Source organism: Xiphias gladius, chromosome 13 (assembly GCF_016859285.1).
Source record: "Xiphias gladius isolate SHS-SW01 ecotype Sanya breed wild chromosome 13, ASM1685928v1, whole genome shotgun sequence".
In the NCBI taxonomy this organism is placed as follows: Eukaryota; Metazoa; Chordata; class Actinopteri; order Istiophoriformes; family Xiphiidae; genus Xiphias; species Xiphias gladius.
In genome coordinates this window covers 8,629,998-8,650,831 of record NC_053412.1, presented here as the reverse complement: position 1 = coordinate 8,650,831, position 20,834 = coordinate 8,629,998, and the positions used below count along the sequence as shown (strand labels likewise).

General features: G+C 39.1%; 1 protein-coding gene across 8 annotated transcripts in view; it reads left to right on the top strand.

The window, feature by feature from the left end:
- Positions 1-20,834, top strand: part of LOC120797900 (interleukin-1 receptor accessory protein-like 1) — a 288,213-nt gene that overhangs the window by 171,747 nt on the left and 95,632 nt on the right. The window lies entirely within an intron of this gene.

Here is a 20,834-nt window from a genome sequence, read left to right as displayed (position 1 = left end):
GGTCGAAATGAGCCACGAAAGTTAAAAGCATGAGAAGAATGATTCATGCTTTTCAGTGTACGTTTAGGTGTCGCTTCTATGATGGTACAGTATAGTACATACAAGCCATATACTGTATATTCCCATTTATCCCAGTAGTAACCTGTCAAGCAGAGGGGAAGGGAATTTTCAGCAGAGATGAAATCTGTTGTTTATTGACCTCCCACAGGTGATGGTTACAACAGAGGAGTTGGGACAGAAAGAACTCTCCAGCTTCTCTTTGTTTCTCTGGTTTTTGTTTCCTTCCACATCTAGACTTAGGAAAAAATAGTAATAAAGACGGAGGCTTTAACCTGCTTCCATTTCTTCAGTGACGTGTGTACCATAAATGAGGTCAATTCCTATCAAAAAGCTGCATTTAGGAAACTCCTAGTGGAGGTCGTCTGTGGCTTAATGACCGGTGCATTTGTATTACTGGAGGAGACTGGGATGTTCTTTGCTATGGGCAAACTTCTGCAGAAGCTCCAGACTCCTGTTTCCTCTCCTGGTTTTTACACGGGATTTTTCCTCTTTCCACTCTGTTTAGATGCAGTAACAATAAACAAAATGATTTATATTATAAGCAAAAGACATACAGTACTTAGTGATGAGCACTTAAGAGCCTCATAATACAATCAGTTCCTAATTTATTTTAAAGTTTAATTGCATTTTGAGTTTAATGGCATTTCAGATTGCAACATCTATGTAATAAATTACAGTGGCTCATGCTTGAGCACTTCAGGTAATGTATTTCCCTCATGTTTTGTCCGCAGGCCAATTAAGGCTCACTGTGTGACAGTCTGGCCAAATCAAAAGGTCTCTGCACTCCTTGACAGCTAAACCAGCCAATTTAAATCCTGTACCTGCGCTGATCACCATGAGTGATCATCACCACATACGTGGGTTGGAGCAAATCTACAGGCGACATATTGATTGCAATGGTGAGAACTGATCTCGCGCTTTTGCCCGAAGAAGCGAAGCTCTAATGTTTAATAGTGACTAAGGTATCAGGTAAGGTTTTGAGCAAAATCGCAAACACATGCACACACACGCCCCACTGCACTGATTGCCCATGCTGGTGTCCCTGTCCACTGTGCGCAACAGTAAGCCTCATCACACGGGTCAGTGGAGCCAAGACCTTACTCACATACTGCTTGATCATCTGAACAAGTCCGGAAATTAACTTTGATGTGGAATGTCTGTGGGCGAGCGGATTAGGTCTACAAGGGGGAAAGAGGTGGCTGGTCAGCTGCGCCTGTGGGCGAAATGTGTTTGCTACATGCAGAGGTATGAAAGAGAGCATGGGAGAGGAGCGTGTGTGTGTGTGTGTGTGTGAGAGAGAGAGAGAGAGAGACGCCACCCCCATATACTCAACGAGGAGTCACTCATCTACTTCAAAAATGCTTAGTTCATATTCAGCTCACATGGGGCTTAGAGAGCTAGATTTAATACATCTCAGCTCTCTCTATGACAGATCTAGAGCATGTCTTAATTACATTGTAATTTCGATGAACTATCTCTTACAGTACATACAGGGGCAGACCTATCATTAGCACTAAGTGCCCCCCTCGGTGACATTAGTAAGTGCTTTGATTTGTCCGCCTTTTTGTATTTGTGTGTTCTGTGCATACATGTTGTAGGCGGACGATGCATCCACATTTGCACAATTACAGTGACCCACAGTGGACATGATGGCAACTGACAAACTTTTATGCCTTGCCTCATATGAGCCATCATCATGTCCACAATCTCTGATACTTGAAAACAATCAATTTTGTACCACTAGTACCAGTTTTTCAACTCTGCCATTTTATAGTTGGAGAGCAAACAAAGCTAAAAGAAGAGGGACAATGGGACTTACATGCATCAGGTGGACACAAACAAGCTCCATATGAATGCTAATGCTGCTCTGTTTCTGTAGCTTATAAATTGGATGATTTGGCTGATCAAAACGGTGATCTCCTGATGATGAGATGATTATTATACGACAAGAAGTTCTCATAACAACAGAGGAACTCATTTAACCAGAAAAATGTCAATAACAAAGATTGCTGAATATAATTCAAGCTCTCATACTAATAAAAACCATGCCATAAAATGTGGAATGTGAGAAGATCTTACAGTGAGACAGGATCTCTAGAGATGTTCTTTATGACAAGGATTTAGTTATAACAAAAACGATTTAATTTTCTCCTTTTTAGAATATGAAAAATATGTCACAGTAACAAGGAAAGATCATATTATTATAAGTAAATATGCTAAGGGAAATATAGAAAAAGAAATGTATTTATATGCTTATCATCCTGCTGATACATTGTGAAAAATGCCCCAGACATGTCTCTTTTTACTTATCTTCTGGCTACTATGTAGCTTTATTTCCTTTGTTTTTAAATCTGCCTCAAACAGACAGTTTGTTTTGAGAACTGCATTTGTAATAATAAATAAATAAATAAACAACCGGAGCCATTGAGGGCATCAGATCTTCTTTTAATGACTATTATGCTACAGTAAGAAGATTGTACCACTTTACATCTCAATGAACTGATGTTTTATACATTTAAAGATTCTGCTTTAGTTAAAAGTTATCAGCCATCTATGTGCATTACATTTACACAGTAAATGTGCATGCGGCCTGCATGTAGAACTGCTCTGATCAAACTGACGTTACCCTCGGCTCTGATACTGTTCACATGATCAAAACCATTCATCGCATATGCAAACAGTACATCTTCTCCTCTGCTCTGCTTTTTTGAAAACCCTGTACTCTAACTTTGTAATCCAAATGTAGAATGTGACCTTTACTTTGACCTTTGTAAGTTTAAACATCCTTTCGTATTTTGGTGTCTGATATCATTAAGTCTGTAAGTTCTGTGAAGCTATCAAAGAAATTCTTTTTTTATTCAGAAATTTAAAGAAAAAACTCACAATGTCCTTCAATTTTTTTGGGAAAAGCTGTGCCAGATTATCACAGCCTGACAAGAATTTCGTTGAGAGAAACATTATTTTAGAAAGTATTTCCAAAGGAGATGGACTGTGTGTGGGAGGTTTTTATAAAATGTCTTTCCATCTTTAAGGAATGTTTTAAAATCTTGAAGTAAATGGAACGGAAAGTAGAATAAATGCTGGGTGCAAAAAATTCCCCAATCTTCCACTGCTCTGACTGCATGTCTGGGTAGAATAACAATGTGGCTTTGTGAACAAAAAATATAGAAATGGCTTCCTTGTAATGAATTACACTATTTTTACATAACCCATGTCTCAGTTTTCCAGAGGCTTAGGCTCCAGTCTCTTGCATAAATGTCTCTCCCTATTCCCCTCATCTATGTATCCCCCGGATCTCCCCCAGAAGACTGTAGTGAATTTAAATGGTGAAATAAGTAAAGGCTCAGTTTTGGATCATCCTTTTTCATGGAAAGAGCAGGCTGTTCTATCATTTTGCACACTCGGTGGTTTTACATTGCCAGCTTAAATTTGTATTTTCATTTTTTTGTGACACATCTCTGATTTTCATCAAGCATTGAAACCCTTTTCTTTTCCACAATACAAAAGTCAGAAAAAAAGAAGGGTTTGAGTCAATAAAATGTATGTAAATCCACCTTCTCTCAGCTGAGCCCCAGTACAGTTTGGATCCCACAGCTCCCAATGGGACAATGGATTCAGGGTAGTTAGCACAAACCAGTGATGTAGGGCATCACGATGGCAAAGCTACCCCTGTTGGCACCCGACACCAACCAGTGACCTGTTTAAACAGCTGGAACGTTTGGCACTGCCTGCCTCCGGAGATTTGCAGGGCCACTGGCAAAGGGGTTGAGAGGAAGGAAGAGAGGGAGGCAGTGGGGGAAGAGAGAAGGAAGGGGGATGGGAGGGATGGTGGAGGAGGGACTCATAGCTCAGCAATAGGGGGCCACTGTGCAGAAATGGCACCAATCAGGAATTAAACAGGCCACTGGCAACAAGCTGATGAGGGGGGGTTGGAATAGAGTTCAAGTCAAATAGACACAGTTTTTAATAGGGGGCTGGCCAGTTTAGATGGTCATTTTGGTTGGCGAGTTCAATGAATGAGGGACCAGTACTAATAATAAATAGATTTAAGAAGCCTCTGTGCCAACTGTTTTGTTTTCATTTTTCAAACAAAGTGTCTCTGTGTGCTTTCGAGGGTTTGAAGCTGTGTGTTTGGGGCGTGGGAGGTTACTGACTAATACAAGGGAGCACTTAGCAGCTTGCGGCAGGGGTTTAACCAAAACCAAGCAGTCACAGGCCAGGAGGTTGAGAGGACCAGTGGGCTGGAGGCTGGAAGTAGGGAAGTTCAATAGATCTCGAGTAAAGGCTGCAGTCGTAATACATGTATTGCATGAGTGCTCACTCGCATTATTCTGGTCACATTTGATTCCTCCACTGTTCTTCATACTCAGGGAATCCCAGAATGTGTCAGTGGGGGAAGAAGTATTCAGATCCTTTACTTAAGTAAAAGTACCAATACAACAATGTAAAATTACTCCATTACAAGTAAAAGTGCTACATGAAAAATCCTACATATGTATTAGCAGCTAAAAGGAGTTAAAGTAATTAAAGTAACAGTACTGATTTGGTCTCTCTGACTGATATATTACTATTTATGTTATCATCGGATGATTAATACCGAAGCATCAGTGCTTATGCAGCATGTTACTGTTACTGCTGGAGGTGGAGCCAGTTTGAACTTCTATATATACAGTTTTATATACAGGGACACCAGAAAAATCTGAGGGGCCATGAGATGATTAATGAAGGAGGAAAGAGAAAGTTCTGTTTTCAGTTTTTGGACTTTTTCTCTAATCTTTAATTTTTTTTTTTTGGGGTGAAATATTTTATCATTTGAACATTTATTGAAATGAAACCATGTGAGAAGTTTAGAGGGAAAAACCAATATTTGGTGGAGCTGTGAACAACTTGTAGACATCTGTAATGTGACCCCGACTACATACTGCTTTTAAGACATCAGAACCAAAGGTTGGAAACCACTGTTTTAATCTTTAACGCCGGTTGTATTTTAAAAGCTTGTTATATTATCCATTGTGTAAAATCTTCAGCTTAAAAGTAACTAGTAACTATAGCTGTCAAATAAATGTAGTACAATATGATGTACAAAATACAATATTTCCCTCTGCAATGTAGTGGAGTGGAGGTATAATGTAGCATAAAATGGAAATACTCAAGTACAAATTGTACTTAAGTACAGTACGTGAGTAAATGTTGTTCGTTACTTTCCACCAGTAGAATGTGTAGTAATAAAACAGAATACAATGTGAAGAACAAGAACAAGTGTAATGGGTATCTTTCTTAGCAGGAGGGGAGCTATAGCTTGAATTGTCAGATGAGTGGGTTTTGTATTGTGTGGAACTATAAATGACGCAATGCCATATCCAGGTCTTCCCAGTGCAGCTGAAGGGAGCTCAATATCTTTTTTTTTTTTTCCTTGTGATCAAAAGTGTCATCTTTAAATGTCAGGGTTTGTTGTCAGTTTTAATCAAAGAGGAAAGGCTTCTTTACAGAGCTAGCATTTTGCACTGATGTTCAACAGTCACATTAGGGCAGAGGCAGGGATAGCAATTTCTTCACTGACTACCCTCAGCAGCCTCAACAGATCAGAATGGATCACTTGACATATAGGAAATATCGAAAGGGCTGAAACCTGCTTCTCTAGGCTTCATGTAAACAAATGTGCATAGCTATGGTTTGAGATGTTCATGTCTGCTCCTTTGTGAGCCTCAGCAACCTACAGCTACCAATAACACCCTTCCCTTCATAGATCCACAGGCATTTATGTGTATGTATGCAGAACTATGATTGTAGCTGCAATGAAGTAATGTTTTTTATTATTATTATTACTATTGTCCTGCTTGACAAACACCATATTTTTAATATTTGTGAATATCATTAGTAATCACTCTGGCTGCCAATAATGATGCTGCAATAATAGAATTTTTTTCAGGACCCTGATCCACAACAGACCCACGGAAGACCTACCCGAAGTCATGATGTGTTTGATTTCATCAAAAAAAGGTGACCCAAGGACAGTCAAAATGCGTTTAAAATAGATCCAAGAATAATTAGTCCCAATTCAAATTTTTCTCACATTTTCCCCCCTGGAATGAATATGATGCATCACATGATCAGAGCATAGCATGTCTGCTTGGAGCCACTCATGTATTAGACATATTAACACAGATGGAGATGGAGATCTGTGATTATAGAACAGGGCTTTTCGCAGACCTAATAAGTCTGAATGTTATTCTAACCTTGTCTGGCTCAGATCATGGTCACTGGGAACCAAATGGACCCGTGAAGGTATCTGTGCACATCGTGCACTAGCAGCGACCGACTGTTGAAGAAGTAAACTAACTGTTCTCAGGGTCATAGCCCCGCCTACGATGTCACTTGATCACAATCGCGTGCCTGCCGGGTCACAGTGTCATTTTGAACTTCGCGATGATGATGCAAGAGAATGTCAGCCCAGGTTCATGTGTTGGTCCTCAGCTAGAGGGCCATATATGGAAGGTCAGATGTGTGTGTTTGTGATAAGAAGGGCTCAACTAGAGAGAGGGAAACAACAGTATGAGGCTGGTGGAAGAGAGTGTAAGAGAGAGATGCTATCTGCCGAACTGTCACCGCACAGGTCGCAGTGACTCAGTCAACTCTTTTAGTCATATTTCACAACGATGTTAGAATATTATTTGAGTAGGAACGTCAGTGTGCAACATCTGTGTAGATTCAGCTACACAGTTATTAGCTTCTCATTTGAACATTGATCCTTGGGGGTTACACTGTACCAGTCACATGCAATAGCTAGTGAGGGACCAGCAAGTTTTGGTTGATTTCCACTAGATGATGTCATTCCACCTCTGATATGCAAGCCTCCTCACTGTTTGCCCGGCCAAGGATTTCTTTCTTGTTTATGTAACATCCATTTGAGAGCTTTCTCTTATTAAAGATGATCATATCCTTGTTTATGGAAGTGCTTAAGCCCTTTCCAGAGGTACGGAATGTTGGAGGCAGCTTTGATGAATAATGCAGAGGGTATGTGCTCTACTCAGTGCACATTCCACAGGATGTTTGAGCGCGGTGCTGAGTGCCAAATACATTGGCTAAAATCATTTCAGGCACCACCAATCGGACCTCGCAGTGGTTAAAGTCAAATGCCAATATTTGATCAGCCCAATTTGCTTGACTGGAATGCTGGGAGAGAAAAATTTGTTTGTTCGAGTCCAGTTTGGGTGTATTTCCTAAAAGTGGACTGTAGAGAGAAACAGTTTATTACATACTGTACCATATTACAGAGATTCAGACTAAAAGCAATAATACTTATGTGCACCTTGTAGCTATTGCATCACCATCACAGTTAAGTATGCCCTGAAGCATAGTATGGATTTTATACACTGGTCAGTAACACTAAAGGGTTGGATAGATTGCTGCAATCACAGTCTAAACTGTGCTGAGAGGTGAATTGGACCAGCCAAGTCCCCAGTTTTTAAAGGTTTAATATGACTTGGATTGCACAGTATCCTGTAAATGTTAAAAAATAATTGGTTTTGTTGACGGATGAGACCAACTTCCAGCTTAGATCCTTTCCTTTTGGACAACATATTCTTCCTTAATTAATGAAGACAAGCCAATTACGTATCATATTATGAATCTGGTGCAGGGTCACAAGGGAGGGACAGTCAGATTCCAGTTGAGGATAATACCTCCCCGGTTGTAATTTCTCCTTAATAAAACAAAACGTTTTGTAATTTGCCACTAAGAATAATTGCATAATTGATCAAAAAAATATGAGATCAAATATGTATTGAAAAGGAGCAGTTGAGTGATTTTCAAGTCATTTCAGTATTGTCCAAAGTTTTTTGTGGCCATTAGAGGAACTGCATCTGAAGTCACCTCCCATATTGGCCTCAGCATTCAGCTGCTGGGGTTGCAGCTTGGCCCAGACCAAACATTTCCACCCTTTTTCATAGCTAGCAGGAAACTTGGGGGATTCAAAGCATCCTGTGGCCGGCCAGTTGTAGGAGATAAGTTGAAAGGCAACTCATCACACTGGGTAGGCATTTGTGGTACAGCTTTAAACTGGTTTCGTTCATATTCGACTTATAGATATTTTAATGTTTGTATCAACAATCATGTGTCCTTTTTAACTCCCCTGCTGTGTGGAGTTCCTCAGGGGTTGGTCCTTGGACCAATCCTCACCTCATTGTACATGCTTCCTTTGAGTCATCTGTTCAGCCGCTTTCAAGACGTGTCATATCACTATTACGCTGTTGATACACGGATGTATATCTCTGCTAAACCCAATAACCTGAATCAGCTGTGCTCCATTTATGATTGCTTAGCCACCACCAAAGAATGGACGTCTTAATTTCCTCCACCTATACCCTGATAAAACAGATTTGTTTTTTTTAATTGGACCTGATAGCTTTACCTAAGTTTATTCAGAGCTGTTTTTTTCATCTTCATTGCTGTTTTAGCCCCCCATCCTCTGGAATGATCTTCCCCAATCTATCAGTCTTCTAAAAAAAGCCCTTCTTTATAAGCAAGCAATTTTATGTACCACTATCCCTGTCATACCTTTTGGTTTGTTTTCGTTTTGTCTATCTCTCACTGTACTTTGTTTTATATTGTAATTTATTACTTTATTTATTCATTTTTAATTTTTTTAAAACTGCGTGTTTTGAGAAGTGCTATATTAATAAAGATTTACTTACTTACTTACATTACTTTTTCTGTTGTTGAGAGGTCCAGGATTTACAGTCTTGACACCAGGTTATGCATTTTTGCGAACTGGCCGTGAATGAAAGTGATTTCCAAATGCTATCGCTGCCAGTTTTGTGAAGCTAACAGACACTATAATAAGCCAGGCTTAATGGTAGCCAGTAGAACAGTTGTCTTGGATGAATCGCCTTGTTGATTGATACTTGTGTAGTGTAACATTAGCATTAGTATAGCTATGGCATGTACTCTTTTCTCATAACATGTGCCACATGCTGTATGAATGCATACATTCATGTCACCAATTATTCTCTCAGCTGTTTTCTTTCTGGTGCAGCAAGGAACCTGTGTCTTGATTGGAAAAAAAAAAAAACAACTCATGAAGTTTCATTTAAATGATTCTTAAAAATATTTTTCTTTTTGTATATCTTTTTTTTTTTACTTAGTTAAAGTAGAAGTAGAAGTGGTTATATTGTAACAGAGCCAAAAAAGTAAAACTAATATACATTAAATCAGGTGCAACGGCATCAAAGTGCCAAAAAGTGTAAGTATTTGGTACTAATTTAAAAGCGTATTCTTTCATTTATACCAGTAGAGTATTTTTTGTTGTTTTTTATTTGATTTGATGTTGATTTTAGTCTAGACTTTGGCTTCTGCTTGAACGTTCAAAGGTCTTTATTTCTTAATGTGCAGTAACAATGGATCAAACTGGACAATGGAATTCTTGGCATATACTACCAATTAAATACAACACTTATTGTTTTATAAGTATATATAAATAAAAAGTAAATGTGATGAATTTAAAATAATTAAAAGTCTAAAAAGTCTAAAAGAGCACTCAGTATAAAAATAGAAACATACATATGAATGCGCACCAAGATTTCAAAAAACAGAAAGTAAATAATGTAAAATAATTTTATGGAACAGTTGTTGGGCATGACATTAATATCACAGTTATTAAATTAATTCAGATGGTATTTACATAATGGCACATGATAAATCGGTGGCAACAGCAGCAAAGTGCCAAATAGTGTTAGTATTCTGTACAGGTCTTGTTGTTATGAAGTCATAATATATATTCTGTGTCTGATAAATATTGTGTTGTGATTTCCAATTGCACAGCCATACATAATCACCAATCATCACTTTGATGGGGCTGTGAATGAATAGAAGAATTGAGGTGAAAGTTGCTGACCAGTTAAGCATTTAGATATTTGGAATATAGTTTAGTATGTTTCAAATTGGTTGTAACACAGTCAGGTAGTTTAAAAATCAAGCTCAGCCCAGCTTGTAGCTGTAATCAAAGTTTGAATGTATGATTACAGTAACAACTTTAATGAAGCACTGTGCCTTTCAGCAATCTCTATTAGTGGGTTATAGGGATCCTCGGTGTATCGTGTGTGTAATAAGAACTTCCACAGCATGGAGTAAACAAAGAAGAAGTCCTCACTGCAGATGAGATCTGCAAGATGAGTGATCTGCCAAGCTAAACAAAGATATTATAATTTGTCCTTGGGAAGCGTGCTGCAACACTAAAAGAAATCATTTTTGAGCTGGAGGAAGCAACTTGTAAAATCTTAATTAAAAGATTGTATCAGACACGGCTTTGCTTGTGGAAAATAGGGAAATAATGGACTTAAAAGACAAGTTTTTTCAGACAGAGCAGAGAAATAATTCACTATGCTGGGGTAGCTGCAATGAGAAAGAACTTATTTGCCGCAGGGAGAGAATTGGCATTTTTAATATCCACAGCAATGAAATCTCAATATAGCTACTGTGAGTCTGCAGAGTGTCATCAGCATATGATCCTTCATCTTCTATATTTTCCTCGGCTGTTTGTCTCTTTTTAGTCCTCATGACAAAAACAAAGTGTAATTAACGCAATCATGATTAATTACAGCACACAGCCTTGGTTTACACATCTGCCTAATTGCAACTTTCTTTCACTTTGTTTCAAATGTTGAAATGTTCAAGTAACCAAAACTTGTCACATTAGCGGTGTTTCCTCTCTCTCTTCTGGTCTTCTCTGGTGCTGAAAGTCCATACCATTTTGTTTCTTTAACTTTTTTCTCGAACATTTTTAAAGCAAATTCCTGCTAAACAGCCCTTTGCTCAAACACTCCCACACATGTTACTCCAGCCAGCAGCCAAGTCCTCATATAGAACTGGAGACAGCCACTTTGGAGGCTAACATGAGCAAAGGTAGAAGTGTAGAACTGCCAGAGGCAACCTGCCAAGCTGATTCCCACAGCGATATATACATAGGAATTACCCCTATTGATTGCTCTGAATATATTTAATTGGGGGAACCGGAAAGCAGGCTGTGAGAAAAATGGGAGAATTTATGAGCGTCAGTGCTCAAGATTAATTCACTTTTTAATTACAGGGAAGTACACAGGTATTGCCTGTCGAGTAGTCAGCTTTAAAGCTAAGACAAACAGCTAGAGATGCTCGCTGAGACGCAGCATATGGAAGAAGGTTTATGGATCAATAGTATATTTTTCCTCAACAATGCCTCATAGACGTTGCTGGCGTGTATTTTAGGCTCTCAAGCATATGCATTCTCAGTGGAAAATTGAGAGAGATCTGCTTTCTGCCAGTTGTCTAACTCCTTTCTTTCTTTGCCTTAATTTGCCCTATAAACTGACAAGCTGACTATTCTGTACATCGACCCCTTCATGACTTTTCTGTTACATCATGTCCATTCTGTCTTTTTTTGATTCAGTTTGTTTTCTGTTGTTTTCATGCTGTAAGAATACAATTTCCCTGCAAAGGAAAAAAGCTTTCCAGAAGGTTAATGTGTTTAGTAGGCAGTGCAAAAGCAGAACTCGGCTTGCTCTCACAGTTTTGTGCTCCTGAGCTTGGGACAGTCGTCTACGGAGTCTGTTTTCATACCTGAGACATTCCTAAAACTAACAATTAGGGTATTTAAATGTAGTGATGATGGGGGAATCAGGGAACAAGAATAGTTAAATCATTTTTCTAGAGATGGGGAATATTGCCAACGTGGTAGTAATCATGTTTTTTTTTACTTGTCACTTTATGGTGAAAATGTATTTTTCACAATCTGTTGCATGTGTAGTTTGGTCTGCAGCACTCACTTCAACTTCCATCAAAAGGAACATATCTATTGAAGATGTGAAGATGATCTAGTGAAGATGTTGAATTTCATCTAAAGAATCTTAATCATCCAGAATGTTTCATGACCCGCATGTAGTTCGACATCACACCTGCTGCCTTGTCGTCACCCGTGAAGGCCAGCTGGCATTTACACTTCAGTAAAAAGACACAATTGATGTCAGCCGCTGTAAAGGACAGCACTCAACCAGGCGTCATGTAATTGTATATGATTTTTGATCCCTGCAAAAAGGACCCGTGACCAACTAGCCTTTTTTTTTTTTTTTCAAACTAGTGATACTTAACAGAGGCATGTATGGAGTAAGTACATGCATATGTTGCTATGCAATATTTGCAACCATATGCAAAAAAAAAAAAAGAGTTTGAACCAATGGGATCATTTTTTTTTGTTCTTTTATTGCTTTTGTGCATGTGAAATCACATTCAAAATCATTTAACCAAAAGAAATCACTTTCGTAATAAGGTGAAATTAGCCACAAATTTGAAGGCTTTACATTTTTTTCTAAATGTAATTTGACGTGCACAAAATCTTTTAGACACTTGATTGATTCCATGCGTTTCTCCTGTTATTCCTTGCATTGCTAGTTTCACAGATATTGTTGCAGTGTATCATTTCTTTTTCATATAGTGATTTAAATCGATGGTTTTCTTCAGCATCCTCAAAGATCTACAACCTGTTTTAAATTTTGAAGACATCTGCTTGAGACAATTTGAGCCTATAAAACAAAGTCAACTGAAGACCATGTCTGAAATCATTTTTAGCTTATTTAATATCTAAACCTGTACTCACCATACATTAAATGATTGCTTGAGATACAAGCACAGTGGGTTAGCCAGGATGGCAATCAGCAAGGAAGCTGTCAACAGGATACATGTACACGTTAACCCCGCCTGCCCTCCTCCTTCAGCCTCCATCACTAAACATCTTCACGGCCAAGCAATGACCCAAACTGCCCCTAATACACAGCAAACAGCAGCAAATTTCCCACCTTCTCTCCTCAGCTCTCTCTCCCACTCCACCTGCCGCAAAACCCTTTTCATAAACCACCCCAAGCTTTCTTGCAACTCCAATTCTTTTCCACCACCATCTCCTTCCTCTCTGACTCATCCTCAATTCCTCCCCTCTGGGATATTTTCGGCCAGCCTGCTTGAAACATATCACCCTACCTCCCTCCCTCCTCCCCCTCCTCCCACGCTTCTTATCACGAGTGAATAACACGTTTCTGAGGCGGGTGGCCCCCGCTGCAGAAAAAGGTGAGTAATGAGTACAGGCCTCTCTAATTAACAAGCAACTTGTTCCCGGCCATGCATGTTTAATCGTACATGATCCATCTGTTGAAAGTTTTTGTACAGCAGTTCAAATGTTTACAGTGGCTAAAGGTTCAAAAAGTATGCATCAGATTCCAAAAGACATCTCGTTACAGCAAAAATCTCAGTGTACAATATATAACCATTGTGAGTGTTTATGTAGAGTGTTGTTCACTGGAGACTGAAGTCACTATAGCTATTCCCAATGCTGGCAGTTATATGATTTATGTGATTTCCCCTGAATGCATTGTCCCATCCTGTGAGCCCTCTCATATTCAATTGTTTTGATGGATCTTCTAAAACAACACCTTTTTCAATAAGGAAATATACCGTTATTATGTTCTGTTCCTGCAGGGTTCATATATTGGTATTTTTCAACAAGTATCCTTGGAGAGTGTTGCAGTCTCATTTCTTTAGGGTTCATTTTTTCCCAATGATATATTTTGCAGTGCTCTCAAAGATCACCATTTCAGCTCGGGCAGTCTCCCATTGCATCTGGCTCATTTTTAACAAGCAGCATCCTCTTTCAGATTAAAGACTTATTTTTTGCACCTCAAAAATATCCATCGTAACAAGTGGCTTTAACTCAACAAAGAACACAAAGGTTTACATTTTTACTTTAGAATTTGCATTACAGAGTTTGATCTATGCGGTGTGATTGTGGTTGCCAGTCATGGTGGGGGCAGCATCTCAGAAATGGCGTTTTCAGTCGCTTCAGTGTATAGAAGCGGTTAGCAGCAGTTCTATACGTGAAACCAATGAGCGAAGTTAGAGGAGACTTACCAGACTTCAAGATATTACAAAATGCTAAAGAAAGCACACTACAACAGTGCAGAGGACCATCTCAGCATTGCAATCCATAGGAATAGGTTTAAACGTCTGCCAGCTAAGAACAAGAAAATGAGGCTGCAGTGGGCCCGCAATTTGAAGATTGCGGAAAGGAAAAGTGGGCGTCCTACAACCAGTTTTGTTGCACCAAATGTAGACAGTAGGCTGCCATATAAAGCATGAATCCACGAATGAATCCTGCGTTGTTTACAGGCTTGTGGTGCGAATGTTATGGTGCTGAGAGACCTTTCTGAGTGCCTCATTAGGCCCCTCAAAGCTAGCTGAGCTGTATTTGAAAGCCACAGCTTACCCATAATGTTACAGACTGCGTTTGTAGCCACATTAAGTGGATACTTCCAGCAGTATAACCTGTCATGTCACAAAGCACTCCTCATCACAGGGCGGCTTCAGGAACATGACAGTGGATTCAGTTTACTGCAATAACTGGTACAGTCTACAGATCTAAAGCCAACAGAACATTTTGTAAGGTGGAGTGGAAAGTTTGAGGGTGAAGTGGAATGGCAAGCGTTCGTTCCAACGCATTTTGTGAAACAGCTGTACAAGTATGTTAATTTCAGAGAGGTTTGTTCATCAGTCAATTGTAAAAAAGGGGTTTTGAGAAAAGCTGCTCCAGTTAATTTATGAAGTCGACACTAGCTGTAGCTGTTCTACGAGATATATACAACAGTTACAATCAGATGTGGTTATAACAAAACAGAGATGAATGCCTGAGCAAATACTTTAATCTGATGAATAACAAGCTAACAATCAAAATGATTTTCTCCATTAAAAAAAACAAATAAAATTCTACCATTTGAGATACTTTAGTTGCAAGGTTAGAAACTTGGTTCGCCAATTTCTGCTGTAGTTGCCTAAGAGCTGAAGACCAATAAGGCCAGCCAGTGACTATAGACCCACCTGTAATTCTGCTATAGCTGCAAATGGAGGGGGAAAAAAAGAAAATGATTTTCATAATAGAAACCTCAAATCATTAAATAATAGAGAAATCTAAATCAAGGTCTCTAATATGTATTTTGTCGTTCCCAGTTTTCCTCTCGTTCTGTTTTAACTCCATCAGCTTCATCATAGAGATCGTCAGAGACTTCAGGCATCCCGACTCGGCTCCATTTCACCTGCTTTCCTCGGGCAGATGTTTCAGGGCAACAGCCGCAAGGTCCTCCCACCAAAATAAGTTATTTTGTCGGAGCTATAAAATGTAACTCCCACACAGCACCATCACAGGCAACAGCAACATCCTTGTTCTCACGGTGACTGAACTGTTCAGTGTATCTGGCCGGTCTGCACGTTTTGTACATTCAGTGCTGTTCATGAAGTCTCTCTGCTGAAGGAAAATTGTACACGTTCCGTTATGCGCTAACGCCGAGGTCACTTTAAGAATTTATAATGTCATTTTTCCACTCTATTTACCTGTTTATTTAACAATGAAAAAAATAATACAATACAATAAAATCTTGTAAGTATTTGATGACAGCCTCTCAAAAATACAATATACTTCCAAAAACAGCAAATCAAAGTAACAATTTAGTAATGTGCAAAAAACCAATAATCTTTACTTCCAGCAGTTAACTCAAGTGTTAGTCCTAGTGTTTTCATTGTCATTCAACCTCTTTTTGATTATCAAGGTGGGCTATATTATTTAACGGCAGAAACATTTTTTGACAAAGTGTCTGAATGACATCAGTTTACTTATTACCTGGAATCTTGATCCATTCATCCATGAGTTTCGTTATGACAGGATTTTCAGTCTTAAAAAAATCACCACAGTGGCTGAGAAGACAGGAGTCTAATCAACAGAAGCATTCGGCATATTACATGTTCATATTCATGCAACTTTTCATAGTTCTAGCAGTCTGTGAAAGTAGTACATAGAGCTGGCAGCCTGCAGGGAGAAAAGTGGGAGGTTGAAGGTCAAACAAATAACGTTCCAGTCTGCTCTCATCAAGGCTAGATTACCAACTGGGCAGCTGCTCTCAGGCCTCAGACCACCAGGGGCACAAACAACCCCAGTTTCACTGTGGTTCGATGGGGCAAAGCACAAGAAATTGCCCTGGGCCCCAATACGATGATTCAGCCACGGATCTAGTTGATCTAATATGTGTACTGATGATAATTAGTTTTTCCTCAGCAGGTTCTAAACTGTTTTTATGCATGTAGACATTAGATGTCTATTAACGTGTCAACTTCTCAAGTCGCTTATGATTTATGTTGAAGAAGTAAAATCTTCAGGCAGATTTTCACATCAGTCCAATTGTCATTACTGATCTGAAGAAGCAGAACCAGAGGCATAACAGGGGTTGAATTTGTTAGGTGGTAGGACTCTGCCGAAAAAAGAAACACGATTTATTTTTTTTCTTTTGCATGTGTATGACTAACAAGGTTTGCCTCTCAAGTTGCTCTAAAACTGCTTTCATTTATTTTCTCCCATGGAACTCACGCCGCATCTTTTTCTTTAACGATCTCACACTCACAAATACAAGCCATTACACACACAGACCCACACACACTACTCTTAATCTATGTCTGCTGAAGTGGTCTTTAATGAGGTGTGAACAGAGGACCACAACCCTCTCCCTCCCGCCCCTCCTCCTCCTCCTCCCTCCTTTTTCATCTTCCCTCTCTCTCACCCCTGAGAGCGACGGAAACAGACAGACAGAGCGACAAAGACATGCAGCAAGCGACAGACAGATAGAGGTGGAGGGGGAGAAGGCGATGGTAGAGTTAATGGGAGAGAACAAGGTCTTTTTTCTATTTCATTACTCCATCCCCCTATCCATCATCATGTGATCACAGTGAGAGCAGATCACAGGGCCTGTGAGGGACACTTTAAAGATTTTCTCCATAGCTGATAACGACATCAGGCCTTTCAATGTTTATGTGTGCAGGAATGCGTGTGCTTAAGTGTGTGTAACGTGCTTATACTGTTTGTGTATCGGGAAACAGGTCAGGCTGGATATGTCTCTAGCCCCTCAGCGAAAAGCCTGCCCACTCCCACTCATTATAACCCACCACAGAATTATGGTTTTGTAGTTGAAGACCAGCCAGCTTCACTAATGCATCTCGAATTCGTGTGTCTGCGTGTGAATGTGTGTGTTTGCTTGCCTTCCAGCACAATGGGATCCCACTGACGAACCGCATATCAGCGGCGTGCCCTTGATTCGAATGAAGGGCAGTATTTCTACTAGAATTAAACAGCCGTCTCCTACTTTGTTACCTTTAGCTTTAAAATGACACCACACTCGCCAAAAATCAACCTCATGTTCTCTTAGCTTATTAAAAAATACACCAGAACTTTGATTACCTTCCAGGCTTGGGATTTCAACTTCAACTAGCTCAGCACGACCTGCAAGTCAAAATGAGAATTCGCATTTGAATGAGAAAGAGTCTCTCATGACTTTTTTTTTTTTTTTTAATCAAAAATATCCATCTTCTCAGCTTCAATTGCAAAGTGAGGTTACCACAGTGAACAGCTTGTCATGTCCCTTGAATGGAGATACAATAGAGTCATCCTGTTTGCTCGGATGCAATTCTGGAATCAGGAACTGTCACAGGCAAAGGACATAGGAGAATAAGCCCTCCGCCGAAAGGCGGTAAAACAACAGATAACTCAGCAACAGTGTGTGTTCATTCTAGCCTCAACAGAATCTCCCACTCGCGCTGGTTCGCACCATCGGGATGGCTATGGAGATCCCGACGGGGCTATGTTACGAATATTTTGAGAGCTTCCGTTTAAGAACGACATAATATCATATTAGTATTAAATGAGAAAAAAATACAGTACCGTTAAGTCACTCGCTACAACAGAATGCATGTTACTACAGGGTATGACAACAATAACGGTACTCAAATGCCCAGATGTACATTGGGACAGTTTTTTTGGTATGCTTTGTAATCTTTCCTCCTGTCCATATTGGCTCTGAAGCCATCCCTTCATAATCTGATTTCACTGTAAATACTGTTGGGCACAATGCACAGCCTATCCTGTGAAAATGCATCCTAAATATCAGCTGAAGTTAACATGGGGCTCTTTAAGCCTACATATGGGCATGTGATTGTTGCCTTAAGACAGACTTTAAACATGCAAATCCTTATTAATAAAATAAGATTTGTAAAAGTGCAAATGACAAAAAAGATATCAAATTACTGTAGGAATGTTATTAAATATAGTGACATTAGAAATTATAAAAAGAGAATGCAAGGTATGCTAAGATCACTAAACCCACATCTAGATTTAGATATGTATTAAGTCTTTACAGGAATATTATAGAAATATTAAACAGGGCTGAAGTAGTCTGTGATAAAATATTCTAAACTTAAGGTTCACTTACTAGCTTTTTCTGGACCTTTTAACCATATCCCACAGACTCCTTCAATAAATAGACCTTGCCCAGGTATCATCACATGACCTCAGAACGGGACCTCGGTCACATGATAAAAATAGCTATAGGATAAGGCTAGTCTGTGGACATTGCTTGTAGAATAGTTTATCACATATACTGTACTGGACTTAAACCTAAGTCTAAACGTTGGAATTAATCTTAGAGCTCTTTCAGGCCTAATTTTCTCTTCTGTTCACTTACATATCAAGTGGCAGGGACCGGTAGATTTGGCAAACATAAATGTGCTGTGTGCAGCCGTCTTGTATTAATGGCACATGACTGTATTTTTGGGTATTCTGAGTAAAGTTGCCAGCAGCAGCTGTAAAGCATCCAGGTTATCTCCAACCTGTGTAGCATTTTCCATGTTCCTGTTTGTAAAATCCTGGCAATCACTTCTGTGACTTCAGTCACTATTATGCTTTTCCTACCTCCAGGTGCTACTCAAGGCAGTTGCTAGGGATGCCTCTGTATTATGCATAACGCTTGGCCAATAAAATCTTGAACAGTTGAAAAGAAGCAGTGATCACACAGTACTGCAGTTACACATATCGTAGAGATGGAGTGGATCTTATGGATTTGGTTACTTATCCCAGTTATTCTACTTTATATATTTAAGTATCAAAGGGCTTAAGACATTGAATTGATGTGTTTTTGTTTTATAATTAATGTAACCATATGATATGTAACTTTCAAACTTACTTAATAAGTATAAGCAACGAGCTGTGGCTCCAGGTTTGATGTTTATATCTGTAGCTGAGTTCTCTTTTCATGTTACTATAAATATATGCAGCCACATCCCTTCCCGTGCACAATTTTCTCTCTTTAGATTAACTATTGTCTTGTATAAACCATCAGAGTGGAAAAACTTGTTTTTCTTTTCATGTCGTAATGAAACAAAATAATCTAAGCATATTTCATCAAGAAAAAGGTAATTAAGGTAATGAGATTTCTTTGCACAGTATTGAAACATGCCAGGCACAGGGAAAGGCACAATTTGCCGTGGTTCTTTTTTGAATTTGTAATTAATGAGCTCACATTGGCATTTTTTTTCCCTGTTTTCAGCCCACTCTTGTCAACGAATTGCATGCTCCTTTATTGGAGATCATGTTATGGTTTTGTCTGTCAATTGATTGGACATCAAAACAATGGAGGGGTTTTTTCATGAGCACAAGTGAATGGACACCATAGTTGGTACCAATCAATCGTTTTTGTTTCTTCATTGCAAGTCGAGACTCAAAATTTGTTGTTCAAATGTCTGAAATGACCTATATTTAGGTTTGCAAAAATAAATTTTTGCTGTCCATTAAAAACTAGCAATTAGGCCAGTTTAGTTCAAACAAAATTGTGGACATTTTTGAATTTATTTAACTTGCCTCATCAAGACAGGATCTTGCCTGCAGAATCCAACCCATCAGCGGTAAAACAAGTTTCAAGGATTTTGCAGTTGCATCATAAAACTCTCCATGTGTTGCACTATAATGAAGGCCAAATGGAGATTTGAATGCTCTCGAAGACAAACGAAGTCTAGAAATGGAAGACTATTAAAAGAGAAATTCCGCAAAACTGAAGTCTGCTCTGTTAATCTGCAGTTGTTTGGATGATAAGTAGCCAGAAGGCTTTTTTAGCAAAATAGTCGATATCAACATGCAGCTCTACGCTAATACTTTGTCATGGTGAGTGATATCACGAGAAAAGTGAAGTGTAGAGGATCCAGGTCAGTATTAAATTGGAAAATCTTACTACATTCTGTTGTTCCTCACTAAAACTTGCCTAAGTTTTCCTGGTTCAGCTCGACGATCACCGATTTAGTCAAACCATTAGTCATTTGTACTGAAACAAGCCTTATCCCTTACTTGAGTATTTTCAAGTGTGCAGAGATAGAAAACCTCTCCGATGCCACTTTGAAGACTAGAACCAATTAGGGAATCATCATAATGAGGAGCCTCTAAGTGCACCTCTTTGTTACGCAGCAACTGTCTAATTGGTATTGGTGTATTTCGAAGGGAGTTGGGACGATGGCTGTTCCAAAGTAACTGTGATACACTTTTAAAGCAACAACTCTCTCATGGCTGACATTTCGAAAACATATATATCACATGGCTTGTGCTTACATCTTTGTTTTGCTTTTGCTTCAAGTTTTCAATTATTAAGTCAATACGTACTCTAAGCATTTATGGTATTTCAAGAAACACCATATTATCTGTACATAGCTGAAAATACCGAGTCTCCTGCAGCAGCTCTTAACCTTCCCTTGCTCAATGCAGCTGTGAATGATTCTTGCCTCAGGATATACTGTAGACACAGCGACTGTATATATAGCACAGTTTAACTGCAGTCCATGTCAAAGCCAAATCATCACTTACACACTCATTTATACAGTGAATGAATAGCATTAGTATTTAAGCA